The sequence below is a fragment of the Dioscorea cayenensis genome, unplaced genomic scaffold (assembly GCF_009730915.1).
Source record: "Dioscorea cayenensis subsp. rotundata cultivar TDr96_F1 unplaced genomic scaffold, TDr96_F1_v2_PseudoChromosome.rev07_lg8_w22 25.fasta BLBR01000220.1, whole genome shotgun sequence".
Lineage (NCBI taxonomy): Eukaryota > Viridiplantae > Streptophyta > Magnoliopsida > Dioscoreales > Dioscoreaceae > Dioscorea > Dioscorea cayenensis.
In genome coordinates, this window is record NW_024086611.1 from 10,423 (window position 1) to 27,412 (window position 16,990).

The 16,990-nt window shown below is 38.5% G+C and overlaps 1 non-coding gene across 1 annotated transcript; it reads right to left on the reverse strand.

Moving 5' to 3' along the window:
• Positions 1-6,409: 6,409 nt before the first annotated feature.
• On the reverse strand, positions 6,410-6,516 carry LOC120253840. The gene has a single exon (XR_005534437.1). It is a non-coding gene; the product is annotated as a small nucleolar RNA R71 (small nucleolar RNA).
• Between the last annotated feature and the right edge of the window lie 10,474 nt (positions 6,517-16,990).

Here is a 16,990-nt window from a genome sequence, read left to right on the forward strand (position 1 = left end):
GGTACGTCAAGCTTAGTGATGTTAAACAAGCGTTTCTTGGGAGGCAACCCAAGCTTTTACTGTTTTTCTAGTTTTTAGTTTAGTACTTACATGAATAAGGACTTGAGTGTTGGTGCCTTGACTTTTACATGCTATTGCTATGTTTTTCTCGTAAACCATTGGTATTTCTTGTGTGCTTAATTGTGTTTGGTGAAGTTTCTTGGTCGTTTGAGTGTGTTTTCCATGATTCTCTGGTTTATTTTTCATAGTATAGGCAGCCTTTGTGTGTGTATGAGTGTGCAGAAATTTTCTGCAGAGTCTGTAATTTTTTCTAAGTCATCCAAAGAAGACACACGGTAGTATGGAATTTTCACACCGGTGTGTGTTTCAGTTCAGAGCTCATCCCGAGAGGACACAGGGGTGTGTGAATGCCCCTGTGAATGGCCTTGTGACGATCACACACCCGTGGATAATTTCCACACGGGCGTATGTTTCTCTGCAGAGTTCTCAGACTCTATCCCAAGAAGACATAGGGGTGTGTGTCTACCCCTGTATATTACCCTGAGAACTATACACGGGTGTGGGTAATTTTCACACGCCCATGTGAAACTCTGCAGAGTGTTCTCCTCCATCCCGAGAGCACACAGGGGCGTGTGAATACCCCTGTGAGTGCCCCTGTGAGCGCCCCAGTGAGCATCCACACGCTCATGTGGAATTCCCACAAGGGGGTGTGGAACACTTAGCCAAATTTTTGGGTGGATAGAGAAGCCACAGGGGCGTGTTAGTGCCCCTATTGGTTGGCCACATGGGAGTGGGAAATTTCCACACACCCGTGTGGATGCGTTCAAATATAGTTAAAGACAATCACGAGAGTACACAGGGGCATCTGTCTGTCCCTGTGAGCTCTCTTGTGGAGTCACATGGTCGTGTGGAATTTTCACACGCCCATGTGCATGCATAGAACGCCAAAAGGCGTGATTTTTCTTTAAGATCTACTTGCACCTCTTTATTCTTTAACTCCCAAACACTCAACGATGCCTCTCTTCACTCCCCCGACGTCTCACCGTCTATTTATAGAGACTTTAGTGTGTCTTCTTGCCGTATTCAAGGTTTTTGACTTTCATCTTGTCAGTAAGCCCTTTTTCTCTTTTTCTTTGCTAAATCTTGATTTATTATGCTTAAATTGGGAATGATGTTTCATTTTTATGTGTAAATGGTTGGTAATTGCTTTTAGAGTGGTTTTGGAATGAATTATTGATGCATTTTTGGATTTTAGCATAGTGGTTGTGTGGCTTTCACTCCCCAAAGATCCACACGGGCATGTGGAATTTCCACACGACCGTGTGGATTTCTGCAGTATTGATTTTTAAGTTTATCTGATCGATTTCTTTTTTAATTCTTGCAGATATGGCACTCAAGACTAAGAAAGCGGCCGGCAAGCGTCCATAAGAGTCTTCTCCTGAGCTGGAGTTGTTGGAATTTGTGATCCCCGAACAGCAAGTTCGGTTTGAGCGTCTATCAAAGATCAAGTTCGGGCAGTCATGTTTCCCGGACTTGAGTGCACTCAGAGAGATCTAGAGAGGATACGAGGTGGGTGAGGAGGTTGATAAGCTCATCTCAGTCAGTACCTGCATAGTTTATTGTCGATTTGAGAGCCAGCTATTCGGATGCTCACGTTAGAGGTGCTCTCGTCATTCGAGTTTGATCGCTTATACAGTTATTTCTTGAGCATCGATACTATACAGTTCAGAGCATTTTGACAGCACTACAATATGAGCATCTCCTAGTTCTCCATCGGCTTAGATTGTATAATGATGCTTTTACTGATATAGAGGAGTATGTATAGTACCAACAGACTATCCTGCCAGTTTGACTCCGCAGAGAGCTTATGGAGCATTATGCGGAGAAGAGCAGTATGAGCCGAGAGTGTCCAAGGCTACATGCCTATCCTGACCGAGCTACAGATACATTCACGCCATCCTCAGCAGGTCAGTGAACAGCCATGGTGACAGCATTGGAGTCCTGAGCAGATAGGAGCTATTGTATCTATACTCCATGGTCTACAGCAAACCGATTCACTTGAGACATATCGTGGCAGAGTATTTGAGACACAAGGGCCAGTACACGAGAGTAGGGGTGATCTTCTCATGCCAGTACATTACCAGACTCATCATCGGGATGGGTTTACTAGACGCTATCAGAGGGGCCGAAAAGATGATCGTACCATCTCTTCTTAGCATAGAGATGATGAGATTGATGAGGATAGTGCACAGGTATAGGCCAAGCGTCTACATGATGGTCATGCCTCCACCAGAGCTAGCTGAGGGTAAGGGTGACACAGCCGAGGGTTCTTAGTCTGCTCCAGAGCCACAGCTAGAGCATATGCCGACCGAGGCATCTCCCACAGCACAGGAGCCACCTCAAGTGAGTATATATTTTCCCCACTCGAGCCCATGATCGATTTGAGAGGCTCAAGAGTGCTATGGGAGTGTTACAAGTAGAGCTAGCTGAGGTTCGTGCCACACAGGCTGCAAACCACATGGAGGTGATGGCGCGTCTCAATATTTTATAGCAGTTACTAGAGTGAGACACAACCTCACCATTTGTGATAAGACCCCGCACCCCTTAGGCATCACAAGCACCTTCATCACCATCACCAGTAGCACCACCTACTTCACCAGCAGCAGCAGCAGAGATAGCACCTGACACCGACGCTTGATGCGTCTTTACTTTTAGTTGTCTTTTATGTTTTAGTATTTTATTTCTACATTTTATTTTGGACTTGCACTACTCAGAAAGGATCTTCCTTCTGAGTTTATCTTTTTTTTAGTTGTCTTTAGTTGTATTTCATTTCATATTTTTATATACTCGAGTTATGTTGTTTTTGTTGAGCTTCACTGAACCCCCTTGTGTATGCGTGCAGATGGTCTTGTGAGTCTGGAATTTGAGGAATAGTCATGGACATGGTCATTGTGATATTCACATGGCCGTATGTGCTCTATAACACATTGGAACTCAACTCTCAATGAATGTAGTTCCATCAAATGTACCATTAGGAGTTCAAGGGAGTATTGTTTCAATTGCCCACTTCCACATATGTTTTTCATTGCTTTATATTTTATTGTGCTTGCATGCGTACATTTAGGGCAATGTACATCTTAAGTATGGTGGGGGGAGGGGGGGAGTTCACATTACACATGTTCTATACTTATGCTTTTATTGTACATGCTCATGTAGCCAATGGCGGTTCACCTTAGTTGCAATGGTTGTATTCTTAAATTTATGAGAATTTTTAACATTGAATGTTCTCATGCTCTAGTTTTTACTTGAATTTTTAGGAATTTTTGGACGATTGACACTTGTTTCATTACTCACTCATTAAACCTTGTGGAAACTCAAGTTCGACATTTAAGGGACTAGTTTAGTTGTTTCTTGTTATAATTTCATTGAAAAAAAAATTGTTGTTAAATGAAAAGAAAAAGAAAAAGTTATGTTTGTTGTGTTTGTGCATTGGGGTGGGAAGAGCTACCACCTATGAAGTATGAAGCTACTCTCCTAAGTTGGATACTAGTTATGTCCTAATAAGAGAAAGAGCTATCTCATGGGATGAATGAAAGCTACTACCCCGGTAGAAAGAGCTACCACCTCGAAAGTGTGAAAGTTACCTTAGCGGCCGCTTATTAAAGGGCTACCTTAGAGGATGTGTGAAGCTACTACCGTCTCTTTTCTTCCTTTTGTACATAAATAAGTGTCTTGTACTTAGAACTTTGAGGAGTATCCGTTGGTTTGACTTGAGTGAGTTTACACACACTTACATGATTTTGGGTTGTTGCCCTTTTTTATTCAGGTTTTTAGCTAGAGCGTTAATGTTCTTATTCGGTGTTGCAATTTTTCCTTACTTGTAGAATGCTTCCCTTGCATGCTTTTGGTGAACCTAAGGCCAAGCACCTTAAATTTTCCTTCTTATATGCTTTAATGTTTTATTTTTGTTTGAGGATAAGAAAAGGCTTAAGTGTGGGGGAGTTTGATAAGTGTTTGTGTGTTAGTAATACGAAGTAATCTTTTCTTACATTGAGCATTACTTTTCTCAAATTTTATTGCCTATGCATGTGTTTTTGTTTTGTTTTGTGCATATAGGATTGTGGAGACAATAGTGGAAGAAAGGAACCAAAAGTAGATCGTGGATGCATTCTGTTGATGAAATCTTGGAGTGAACAAACTTGAAGACACAAGTTGTGCGCGAAGACATGTGAGTGTGTGCCAACCTCCATTGAGCTCAAGCTAATATATAGTTTGAAGGGACACAAGAGCAGTCACACTCATGTGTTATGACTTGTGCATTACTAGCAAGATCTTCATCAATGTGACTTTTATTGAAGACGCAATGCGATCTACCGCATGGATGTGTGCCCATTAGTGTGGCCTCGATGAAAAGTGTGGAATCGGGAGTATTTTTGGTGAAGTACTGTAGTAGTTAATGTAGCAAATCACTGTATCAAAAGTACTGTAGTAGTTACTATTTATAGCTCACAGAAATTGAATTCTTGGAAATTCCACACGCCCGTGTGGATGCCCGGTTCTAACCCTATTTAACCGCGACTTGAGATGTTTTGAAGGATCTTTTTCTCATCTTTTTCCCAACTTTGGAGGTGCTCGCGGCTAGGGTTTTGTGAGGCTTTGGCAAGATTTTTGGAGTGGTTCTACGGACTTCAACACCGCGTTCCTTCGGAAGATAGTTATTGGGGGAGCTTTCATCGGCATCGATTCGGCGAGGTGTGCCCTAGGCTTGATGAAGGAACCCTTGGAGAAGACAAGGCAACTCCGCAAGACCATCAACACGGAACACGAGGGGGTTTTACTTATGGATTGCATGCTTTTACATTCAATTTCATTATTAATTGTATTTTGCTCCATTTAGAGCTAAACCCCTAGTGGGTGCTTTGACTTGTAAACCCTACGATGACTTTGTTTCATTGACATTTTATTATGTTTCCTTTAATTGATTTTTTTGAATTCCAATCTTGAATGCTTGATGAAGTGATTTTTCCTTAGAGTGACACTAGGGTTAAGAATCCATCTTTGTAATCCTTATGGATGAGTGACACATCATGAGGGTTAGACAAAGCTAGATTGGAGAGGGTTGAGAGGGTGAGTCGAGAGGTAGCGGAACATTCCCTTTCCCTTCCGTTGTGATTTATACTACCTCCTTGTTCCAAGAGTTCTTTGCGGTCACAATAGAATGAAGTGCTAAGAGAGAAACTCCACTGGGGCTTAGTTGCACAAGCAACAGAGTGAAGCATTGAAGTAATCATTAGTGCTAGGGCTTAATTGTGATTAGGGGTCGTTCGCTTGGACCAAAGGGTTAGATCTATATTAGAGAATAGGGTTTATCACTTGGAGTCCCTAGAGCTTTAAGCAACCTTGCACAGTGTGAGGCGTCGAGAGTACTCCTTTCCACCAGGGCATAGTGTAGGGTTAGGCACGGTTGACCTTAAATTTGGGACCGTGTATTTTAGGATTTCCACGAGTCATTAAACATCAATTAGGAGACATAATGATTGGTCCTGCACTTGAAACAATAGTCCTAGGTTGAGCAATGTCCGGGTGCCCCACTTTCTATCGGTTGCCTCTCCTGTCATTTAATTACGTCTCCTTCTTATTCTTTTTATTTCTATTTGCATTGATATCATTCACATCACTTTTGAATAATCTTTATCATAGTTAAATAGGAATTCTTATGTTTTTGATGACTATTCCATGTGGATACGATAACCCACTCACTAGGGTACTTTATTATTTCGACAACTTGTGCACTTGCTGTACACACACGCAAGGGGTGTGTCAGAGAGCTTAGTCGAGAGTTTCTATTAAAACTTGTGGCTTAGTATTTTGGACAAATTATTCTTTTTTGTTTTTTTTACTTATTCTCTTATAATATTAACAACTCATTCTCGCTATTCTCTTCTACAAGTTACTATTTATAACCATAGCTAATCCTACTAATCTAGTAGAATGGGATAGTAAGGTTAAGAGAACGTTGTTGAGAAAGCTCCGGTAAAATCCAGTTGTGGAAATAGAAAGTAATAGTGACAACAGAGAATCTATTACCTTGGCTGAACCAAGGAGAATACTTTCAGAGTATGAGAGACCGCAACTTATAAGAGAAGAGTTCAGTGTTTAAGCCCCGCAGTGGCAGCTAACAACTTTGAAATCAAAGCTAGCACTATTGGGATAATTCAGAACTCCTGTCAGTTTGACGGCATAGCAGATAAAAACCCAAGCACCCATCTCTCAAAGACCCAATTTCCCATTCATTTTGAGAGGTTTCGCATACTAGTGGCTTACTTCTCTAGCACTGGGATCGATTAAGACATGGAACAACTAGGTGGAAAAATTCCTTGGATGTTACTTTCTACTAAGCAAAGTAGTAAAGATCAGACAGGAGATCTCAGTGTTTAAGCAAGGAGAGTTTGAAACACTGTTTGAGGCATATGAATGATTCAAGGACCTTCTTATGTAGTGCCCACATCACGGATTCAATTCATGGATAAGATTACAGATTCCATACAACGGACTGAACTACCAGACTAGGCAGATTATTGCAACCGCAGTAGTTAGGTCATTGAGAGATAAGTACTCTTAAGAGACAAAATAGTTGTTTGAGGACATGGCAAAGAATGAGTCACATTGGAGAGTTCAAGAAGCAGACAGCCAAAGGTGGCTAGGTTACATGAGATAGATGTAGATATCACTTTGGCAACAAAAGTGGATGTGCTCATATGGAAGTTGGATCTACTCGTAAGCAATGGTTAGGTTGTCAGCTTGAATCTAGGAATGTTATGTTTTGTGAGACTTATGGAGGAGGATATAGGCAGCTCAATGGCTAATAGTGAGTTTAGCAATATCTCCTGTGGAACAGGTTTATTACATTAGAGGAGGTCAGAGAAACCAGAATAACCCTTTCAGCAGTACATACAACCCAGGATGGAGAAGTCATCCTAACTTCTCTTGGAATTAATATTAGCAACAGAGACCTTCTCAGTAACAGAACTACCAGTACTAGTCACATCAGCAAGAGTCTAAGAGGAAGTTCTCCACAAAAGATGTTTTGCCCAAGTATATGACGAGCAATGATGCTAGGATAAACGAGTTTGGCGTTATATTGAGAAATGTCCAGGCATCAATCAAGAACTTGGAGAATCAAGTTGGATAATTGGCAAGAGCTAGTTCAGATAGACCTCAAGGTAGTCTTCCAAGTAACACTGAAGTGAACCTGAGGAAGCAACTTAAGGCCATCTTACTTTGCAATAGTAAGACCATCGAGGCAGGGATCACTCAAGGTCCAAGTACTAAGATAGAGAGGGAAACCATATAGGAAGGCCCTTGTACTTTATAGGAACCTATTGAGGAGGATGAGTAGAGAGTTGAGGAAGGACCTAAAAAGTCGTCACCAACTTGTCCCGCAGTTCATGAGTATAGAGCCCAAGTTCCTTATCCATCCAGATTAAAAGCCAATAAGGAGGATGTACAATTCAAAAAGTTCATGACTATATTTAAGCAGATTCACATAAACATTCCCATTGTTGTAGCATTGTTCCAGACGCCGAAATATGCTAAATTTTTTAAGGACTTGCTCACCAACAAAAAGAAGTTGGAAAAAGTTGATATAGTGGCCCTTAACGGGAATTGTTCCCCATTCTGTATATAAAGATGCCGATGAAGTTGAGAGAACCTAGAAATTTTGTGATCCCATGTTTGTTAGGTGATAGCGTGGAAGAGAATGCACTAGTTATTTCTGGGGCTAGTGTCAACTTAATGCCATACACCATTTATATAAAGCTCAGATTAGGAGAATTGAGGCCGGCAAGAATGACCTTGTAGTTGGCAAACAAATCAATGAGAAAACCACTGGGAATTGTGGAAGATGTACTTATGACTGTTGAAAGGCTTGTCTTTCCCATGGATTTTGTGATTCTTGACATATATGAGGATGTAGAGACCCCACTTTTCCTTGGATGACTATTTTTAAACATATCTAGAGCTCTCATCAATTGGAGAGATGGAAAGATGGCCTTAAAAGTGGGAGATGAAGTGGTGTATAAGCTACCAAGCGCCATGAAACACTCTATGTAATAAGATGATGAATGCTATTTTGCACATGACCCTGATTTTTCTATTTCTTATTTTGTGCAAGATGTGTTCATGTTGAACCCCCTTTGTGAATACTTCAATGGAAAGCTTGAGGAAGAGCCAACACAATGCGTAAAACTACAGCTTCAAAAGAGCAATAGTAGGAATAACATGAGATCCACAATAACAAAGAAGGTATGGAGGAAGGTAGAATTTAAAGATGAATACACTATGGAGGTAACGAACTCCACCACTTTGAAAGCAAGTAATGAAGAAACACTCTCTTTACTTACTCTAAGCAAACCAAAGTCATCTTAACATAAGAGTACCTAATTCAGGCTCATGATGTAAAACAAGCGCTTCTTGTGAGGAAACCCACGTAGTTTTAATGCCTTAGCTTGTTTAATTTCAGTTTTTAGTTTTTATCATTTAGTGATTGAATAAAGAGTGATGCTTGATTGAATGGTGTGAAGTTGACTCATTTCATTGACTTTTATGGGTAAAATTTGTTTATGGAATCTAGTTTTATTGTTATGAATCGTTTTCATGCCATATGCACAAGGAGAATCCTTAGTTTACTCGCTTTTTGCATCACAATGGCACGATACAACCATTATGCACATGTTGTAATATAAAGGGAAAAAGTGGTGTTTTCAATAAAATTTTAGTGAGTCTGTCAATTTGTAGTTGAAGGAATTTTGTTTCTCTTCTTATGTGTGCACCTAAGTATACTCTTAGGATCTTTGACCATGATGTTTTTTTTGGATTTAACCACATCTCAATAATGAGATCTTGCTTGATATATTTGATGTAATGTGATGTATGGTTGATTGTGATACAATCTTTCGCCATAAGAAAGGAATTGTTAACTGATTTAATTTTATAGGTTTCAAATTTTTGTTTATGATAATAGCATAAATACCTCTCTGATTTTAGGGATCGTAGAGGCAGAGTTTGGAGAGTAAAATATGAAAGTTGTAGATTTTGATGTTACCTAAATACCTAAAAAAATTTATATTTTATGCATCTATAGTTTGTGAGATATAGCCCTATACCTAAATACCTGCAAAATTTCAAATTTTATGCATCTGTAGTTTGTGAGATATATCCCTATTAGTATAATTGTCTCCAATGATATTTCTATGCAAAACCTGAAGAATTATGGTAATTTTTTATGATCATGGATATTGAATTGGGTAAGGTGAAAAATAGAAAAGTTGTTCATTTTTGAGTTATCTAATTGTCAGTAAAATTAAATTACTTTTGGAGCTGTAGATTGAGAGATATGCATATTTTAAAAGTATATGTCTGAATTACAAGTTTGCAGAAATAACTGGAGAATCTAATGAATGTTATAATTTGAGTAGTACTCCAAATAATGTGAATTTTGGATATGTCATATTTGTAGGTATTTACTCTTCTCAAAATCTTGAATTTTTGTTATTTGGGAAAGTATAGAAAAAGTCATGCTAGATTCAGTTCTGAATGGCTTGAGTCCTACTTGAATCATGTTTTGTTAATCTTTTTATAATTTCTATTCTAGTGAGTACCTTTGTTAATAATCAAAATATATAATAGTTCAAGTAGGGAGAATTGATCACTCTAGTTAGATGCTTAAGAATCCAGTGCTATGTATAATCTTCTGATATTGTTGCAAGCTTTGGAAATTAGGTTAGCTTAGCACTTCTTTCAATTTTCTTGCTTGTGGTAAAAAGATTTTTTAATATCTTTGGAATTTACTCTCAAGTATAGGATATTCTAAGGAAACTTGTTCAATTTGGGATTCAGAGTTTTTGGACGTTAATCAGGTAAGTATCCCACATATGAATCTTATTATATGTATATACTCTAGTTTTCTGAACATCTGGAATTTTGAAAAAAGTACTGATTTTATGATCTTATTATATGTATATACTCTAGTTTTCTGAACATCTGGAATTCTGAAAAGAGTACTGATTTTATGAATCTTATTATATGTATATACTCTAGTTTTCTGAACATCTGGAATTTTGAAAAGAGTATTGATTTTTTTATTTTGATTTATATTTTGAATTATTTAGTTATTATTATTTTCAGGATTACTTTAAATTATTTGAAATTTTGAGTTAATGAAATTTTATTTTGAATTGGAATTATCTAAAAGGTTTAAATATTTACTTAAATTAGAATTATTTAATTTCTAAAGTTTTAGATAGTTTATCTAAATACATATTATTTAATCACACGACTACTAAAAATTTTGCCTGACAAATTACTCGTATTTTGCCCAATCTGAATTTGATAGTTTATTTTTTTGTGAAGATGAAGTATTTTGACATAGAAACTAGTCCCCGATTGCACTAACCCTGTCACTGGCGGTTATATACTGATCGTGTCGACATGTACTCTGATATAGAAACTATAGTTTCCCACCGCTTTCTGTCGGTGAAGAATAATGGCATCTAATAATTCTGCCTTGGGTCACCGAGAGTACATGCATGAATTCTATTGTTTTGTTTTGGCAATAGTTGTTTGTGGGACCTATATGCTCAGTTTTTGACATCTGTGTGAAATAAATTTGATTTTTGATTTTTTTTTTATTTTGATAAATTATGATTTTTGTAAATGATCCCTATATTTTAAGTGGGTGCTTATTAGCTTGTCAAGCTCATAAATGTTGTTGATATCTCTTTTCAGACCAGGAGTAGAGTTGAGTGGCGGATAGCTTAATGAGGATCATTGGGCAATTGCAGATTAATTAGCTTGTAATAGGTCCTATTTATTGTGGTCATTTAAACAAGTTTGTATTATTTTTGCAAACCACTTAATCTGTTTCTTTGTTCTATTTTTTTATCAGGTTTCGAGGCCTTGTATGTCTACTTGGTTTCGTCCTTGTGGGTGTACGGCTATTTGTCAGTGTCCCAAGTCCATTGAGCTGGGTTCAAGCCGTGACAGTGAGATTGCTGATCATGTGGAGATGTTCCCCTACACCACTCTACAAGATCTCATACATCAAACAACAAAGATAGAGAAACAGCAAAAGCATGGAGGTCAGGGTCGCACCATACCCAATCGTCCCACTGCCCCCACTTGGTGCCCCCTCTCAGGGCACCACAAAAGGTGGCGCCACTCCTAGGCCGACTGCAGCCACCTCTGCCACACCCATTGGCCACTCGTCGACTACATCAGCATCTTCACCGGGATTTCACCCTAGTGAGTAACGCCACACTTCTTCAACAACTACATCTTCTTCTATATCTATTGTGGAATCTTCTCGCAATCATGACAATGAGTGCTTCAAGTGTAAAGGAACATGGCACATTTCTTCTGAGTGCCCCAGCAGGAGGACCTTGCCCATTAATGAACAAGGTGAGTGGGAGTTTGAGAGTGCCCCCGAAGATGATGGTGATGCAAATGATGAGCCAGCGGATGAAGGTGATTGTGGCATTCAAGCTGATGAGGGAGATTGCTTTATTTCCTGATTAAAATCACCATCAAGTGCATGGAGTCGTCATGTAATACCTCTCGCGCAAGCACGAGAAGGTTGTATTCCCAGGGATAGAGAAGCTACTCTTACATCCTCTTCACATGTTGTCTCGCCTACATATTCAAGTAATTGTGCTCTAAACTACAAAGTAAAAGAAAAAAAACTCTAAATGTGTGTCTACAGTCAATGCAAATCAAGGATGGAAATAAAGGGATGAAGATGGTCTCGGATGTGGATCCCCTTGGGGCTACTAAAGTGAGAAGGATGCTAGAACTATCATGCAAATGGTGGTGTGGACTAAGAGATTCATGAGATAGATCAATCCGATGGTCATGGCAATTGACCCCTAATCCAGTACAAGTATTAATACATAATTTCTTCAGACCAAATCCTCCTACGATTGCATTATAAGTAGGGAAATCTCTAATCAGGGTCGAAACACAAACTAGGTCCAATGCTAATGTTGGAGCTGCACAAAATGCACGATGGTCATGGTGTATTCGTACATGGATCACTTCCAAGCTAGGTGTGTCTAGTACAAGGGCGATGGTCACGCAACCTAGTGTTAATGTAAGCCCTAGCCCCAATACATTGTATGAACTCTTATTATTTGGATAATTATTATGAGGCATCATTTTAGCTGTTATTATTTCTATGCATAGTCAATAAGATAAAATATCCTTGAATATTGGTTCTGCTTAAGTTATCAAATGTGTGATTTGGATAGTAAAACCTTTAAGCATAAACTAGAACAATATTCTAAATGTCCCTAGTCGATTATTTTCATGGGAATGAAAATAAATTAAGACTAGTATGTCTTTCGTGAGATGGCCTTGTTTAATGGGTCATAGGATATGGGATATCAATCAAAGGACATAGATACATGTTAGGGAATAGTGTACCTAGAACGATCCGCTCTTGAGAACACTACATGGTTGTAAAGTCATAAGTATTTTTCTCAAGCAATTCTTGTACTCGAATTCTTCGACCTGAAATCACTATGGATCTTGGATGAATCCTTACATGCTTTAACTTACACCTAACGTTATTCGTAAATAAGGGGCAAGTACGGGTATGCTTGGGCATGTCGTGGTTCATGCTCAGAGACATGAGTAAAGTGAAGGGATTGTCACGCTCTGTAGAGAGAATAAATATTACCGGCCACTTGATTAGTGAGACTGAGTAGTGTGAAGCCACGCCCAAGGGACATGATAAGAGTTATCATTTACTGGACCTAGTCAGTTCACTAAGAGATTAAGAAATTAATCAGCATTAAAATAAGGCTGACTCTCTCCATGCCTTATGCTAAGTAAGATATTCAGTGGCAAATGATTGTATGAGGTTGCAATAGGTTCCGTTAATTCTCAAAATTGACCTTCATTTAGTATTAGGTAATCATATTATCATGCTGGAGAATAATTATGATTTATGAGCATTAAAATTGTTTAAGCTCATTGCTAATGTTAAATGGACCTACAGGATCGTACACTAAGAATGTCGGGATCAAGGTTGAGTATTTGTTACTTATTGGACAACCTACTTAGGGTTTTGGTGAAAAACCTAAATTAGGTGGAGCGAATAGCTTATTCAGGTTGGGTCTTATTAAGTGCTGATCCAATCTAATCGATTTGGTTAATTTAAATGGTTTAATTAATCAAATAAAGAAGAGATTCCTAATTTGATTATGAGTGAAGGGTTTTTTCATAAATTAGGGTTTTGGGTTTCCAATATAAATAGATGGTCTAACCCTAATATGAAATGTGAGAAAAAAAATAGAGTGATTGAGAGATTGTCTCTTAAGAAACCCTAGCCGCCATCCACTCTTCTCCCTTGGCCGCTATCGTCGGATCCCGCAGCCGGAACCCGCCGCCGCCGCGCATACAGCCCCTTTTCTTTTGAATCTCGAGTACTTGCTATTCGAACCAAGAAACAAGTGTTGTTTCTTGAGGTACTAGCATTCCTGCTTGATTCCTAGAGGCGTTCGTGTGTACGTGATAATAGAGGGGAGTCGCGATTCGCAGTCCCTTTTGATTTCGGGAAAACAAGGGTGCGTTCAAAATCGTCATCCAAAGAAAGGTGTAACTTTTAGTTATCTATTTATTTAGAATTTAATCCTAGTTCTGGCATGCGCTAGGGTCTTATCATGTTTACTTGCCGTTAAATATTTTGTTATCTGCTATGTTTTGGCATGCATTTTTCGCATGGCAATTCCCTTATTAGAGTGATAAGATCCCAACAGTGATACCAGAGCCAGGTTTTACATGCCTATAGGATTAGATGTTAGATCTATTCATAATGTTATTTTGATTAACATTGCATGCTAATAGAATAGGATGATAGATCCATATTCTGTTAATTTTGTTAATCTGATTAACTAGTTAATAATAATTGATCATGCTTATTTTTGGAAAGATTTTATTTCCTATTTGCAAATCTTGATTTGATTAGGATTTTAAAATCTGTATATATATATATATATATGGCAAATACCAAAATAAGCCTAACAAAACAATTTTAAAAACTTATAAATGGACGTATGTGTGTGTGTGTGTGTGTGTGTGTGTGTGTGTGTGTGTGCTCTTTTAGTATGATTGTTTTATAATTTTTGGTATAATTGTTATGTCTTAAACATTAAAATTCTATGTAAGGAATTGATTAGTTTGATTGATAGCACAAATCAACTAATAGTGAGTTTTAGGGCTTTTAAGAACATTTCATTTGATTAAATAGATCAAACGGGGTTTGATCGTTTGGGTTAACACCCAAGCCCATCACGAGGTTAGTTCTTAAAACCTAAACACACAATTCATGTATGGTATAAATTAAAAGTTAATTAAATTTCTGATTCCATGTTTTTCTTGCTTGGTTTATTGAATATGCATGTGATGAATGTTGGTTTGTGCGTTCATTGGGCATTAGCTATTTAAATGGCCTGCATGTCATTTTATTTTAATACGCCCTATGAGTCATTATATTTTTGTGTACTGGCCTGCGTATCGTTGTTAGTTTTGTTTTTTTTATATTATACAGTATAAAAATTAAAGACAAGAAACCTTGATGAAGAAGGAGCCCCAAAGGTTGGTGGGAGAGCTCGTCGTGGCACAACCAGAAGAAGAACCTGCCAGAGATAGTCTCTGGGCTTAGGATTTTTTAGCCCATGAATGGAACATTTATGTTTGTCTTTTATTTATTCCTTACATATGTTTTGGATGAATGGAATTCTGCTATTGCCATGTAAGCCGTAATTAATCCTAATAATAGTAAGTCATGAAAATGCCTTCCCTTACTCGAAACTTGTCAAGACATCGATCATTGAAACACGGGTCATGCCAAAGCTGAGCGTGTTAGATTATCTTTGTGAGGTAAGTGTTGGGATAATGGTTATGGCCAACACTCGAGTAAAGGTTTGACTTAACATGGGTAGTAGGACGGTCCTAGCCCTAGGTATTAAAAAGATTGGGGTGTGCCGTAACACTAAATGTTAACCCCATTATATCCAAGAATCACGTGTGATGTGATTGGAAAGAGTTCCTACGTAAATAACCTAGTCTTGGGTGTGCAAGCTTAGCTTGACCAAGATGAAGTTAAATATGGATCTTGGCCTTCAATAAATCACTAACAATGAATTATTTACATTGGGATATTAATTCGTAATTGTGGGAAAAAATTTTAAAGACCTCATTACTGAATCTTGCTTTTAATTCTGTGTAGATCATAATGATAACCAATAATGCAAATCCATAAAAATTTTCATTGCGATCTGTCCTTGAGAAGGACAAGCTCAATGGAACTAATTTCCTTGATTGGTCTCAAAACCTGAGAATTGTTCTTAGGCAAGAACGGAAATTGGAATCCATTAAGAAACTGTTGCCTGAAGCACCGACAAGGAACGATACGTCTACTGTTAAAGAGGCATTCAACAAGTCAAAGAATGACTCTAATGATGTTACCTGCCTCATTCTGACCACCATGAGTCTAGAATTGCAAAAGCAGTTCATGGATATGGAGGCTTATGATATTATGGTGCATCTTAAGGAAATGTTCCAAGAACAAGCCAGGCATGAATGGTTCATGACCACAAAAGCGTTAACCTCCTATAGGATGGCTCAGGGTATTTCTGTAAGTGCCCATGTACTCAATACGAATGGGGAATATTGATACGTTTGAGAAACTTGATGCGCTGATTCGAAAGGAACTTGCGGTGGACCTTATCTTAGGGTCCTTGCCAGATAGTTATGATCAGTTTGTCATGAACTATAACAGGCATGGTATGGATAAGACACTTACCGAGTTGCATGGGATGCTTAAAAATTTTGAGCAGAGTATCAAGAAATTCATCCCAGTGCTTATGGTACGAAAGGACAAGGGAAAGGGAGGAAAGTGGAAAGCGTAAAGCCAAGTCCAAGACAAAGGAGAAGGTTGGACCTTATTACAAAGGAAAGGAGGCTAAGAAACCCAAGCCCAAACCTCAGAAGGAGGGTATATGTTTTCACTGCAATGAAGCTGGTCATTGGAAGAGAAACTGTCCACTCTACGTGGAAGAGTTAAAAAAGGGAGGCAAGCCCTCTGCTTCAGGTATCTATATGACAGAAGTAAATCTCTCTATTTCTATATCATGGGTTTTGAATTCAATAAATTGTCATTATGTGCATGCTATAAGCAGAAACATTATTTCAGTTTCTTGTCTGGATAATGATGGTTATAACTTCATTATTAAGAATAATGATTTTTCCATTTTTCGTGAGGACATTCGGTATGGCAATGCTATGCTTAGTAATTGGATTTATGTTCTAGACTTTAAAAATCACAAGTGATTGATTACCCGCAAGTGTACGGGATCGCCAAGTAATACCCTGTGAGTGATACAGGGGTCATATTCCACGGGGCCAAGGAAGTATTATTACTCACTCTTCATCTACTATCTAGCCTACAATCCTTAGTAAGAAATAAACTAACCTAAGCTAATCATATGGCCGGATATCTAGCACACGGATGTAAACAAACAAGGGAGTATCGAGCATGAGAAGGGAGTGTTTGGACAAGGAATCCACCTAGGGTTGTCAATAAGTCCCAAACTAGGATGGTCTAAAGATGCATTGACGATAGTTAAGATCTAGAGACCTCGTGAGTAGATTAGCCCCAATCTCTCGGTGACTAACCCCTGATCCCATAAGAATGTCAATCGGAATCTCTTCCGGATCAACACACCTATGATCGCACTAAGTTCTAGGAATTCTCTAATAGGAGTAGACCTACTATCCTTCGGCTTAAACCTAGCAATGGAGGGCTACCAACATCTGATCTCTCGGCGTATAGGCACAAGTATCCCCTTTCAATCTCTCCTAGATCTAGTACATGTGAGTAGGTCACATCTACGCATACAACTCATAATAGAATTACAGATTTCTCCATACA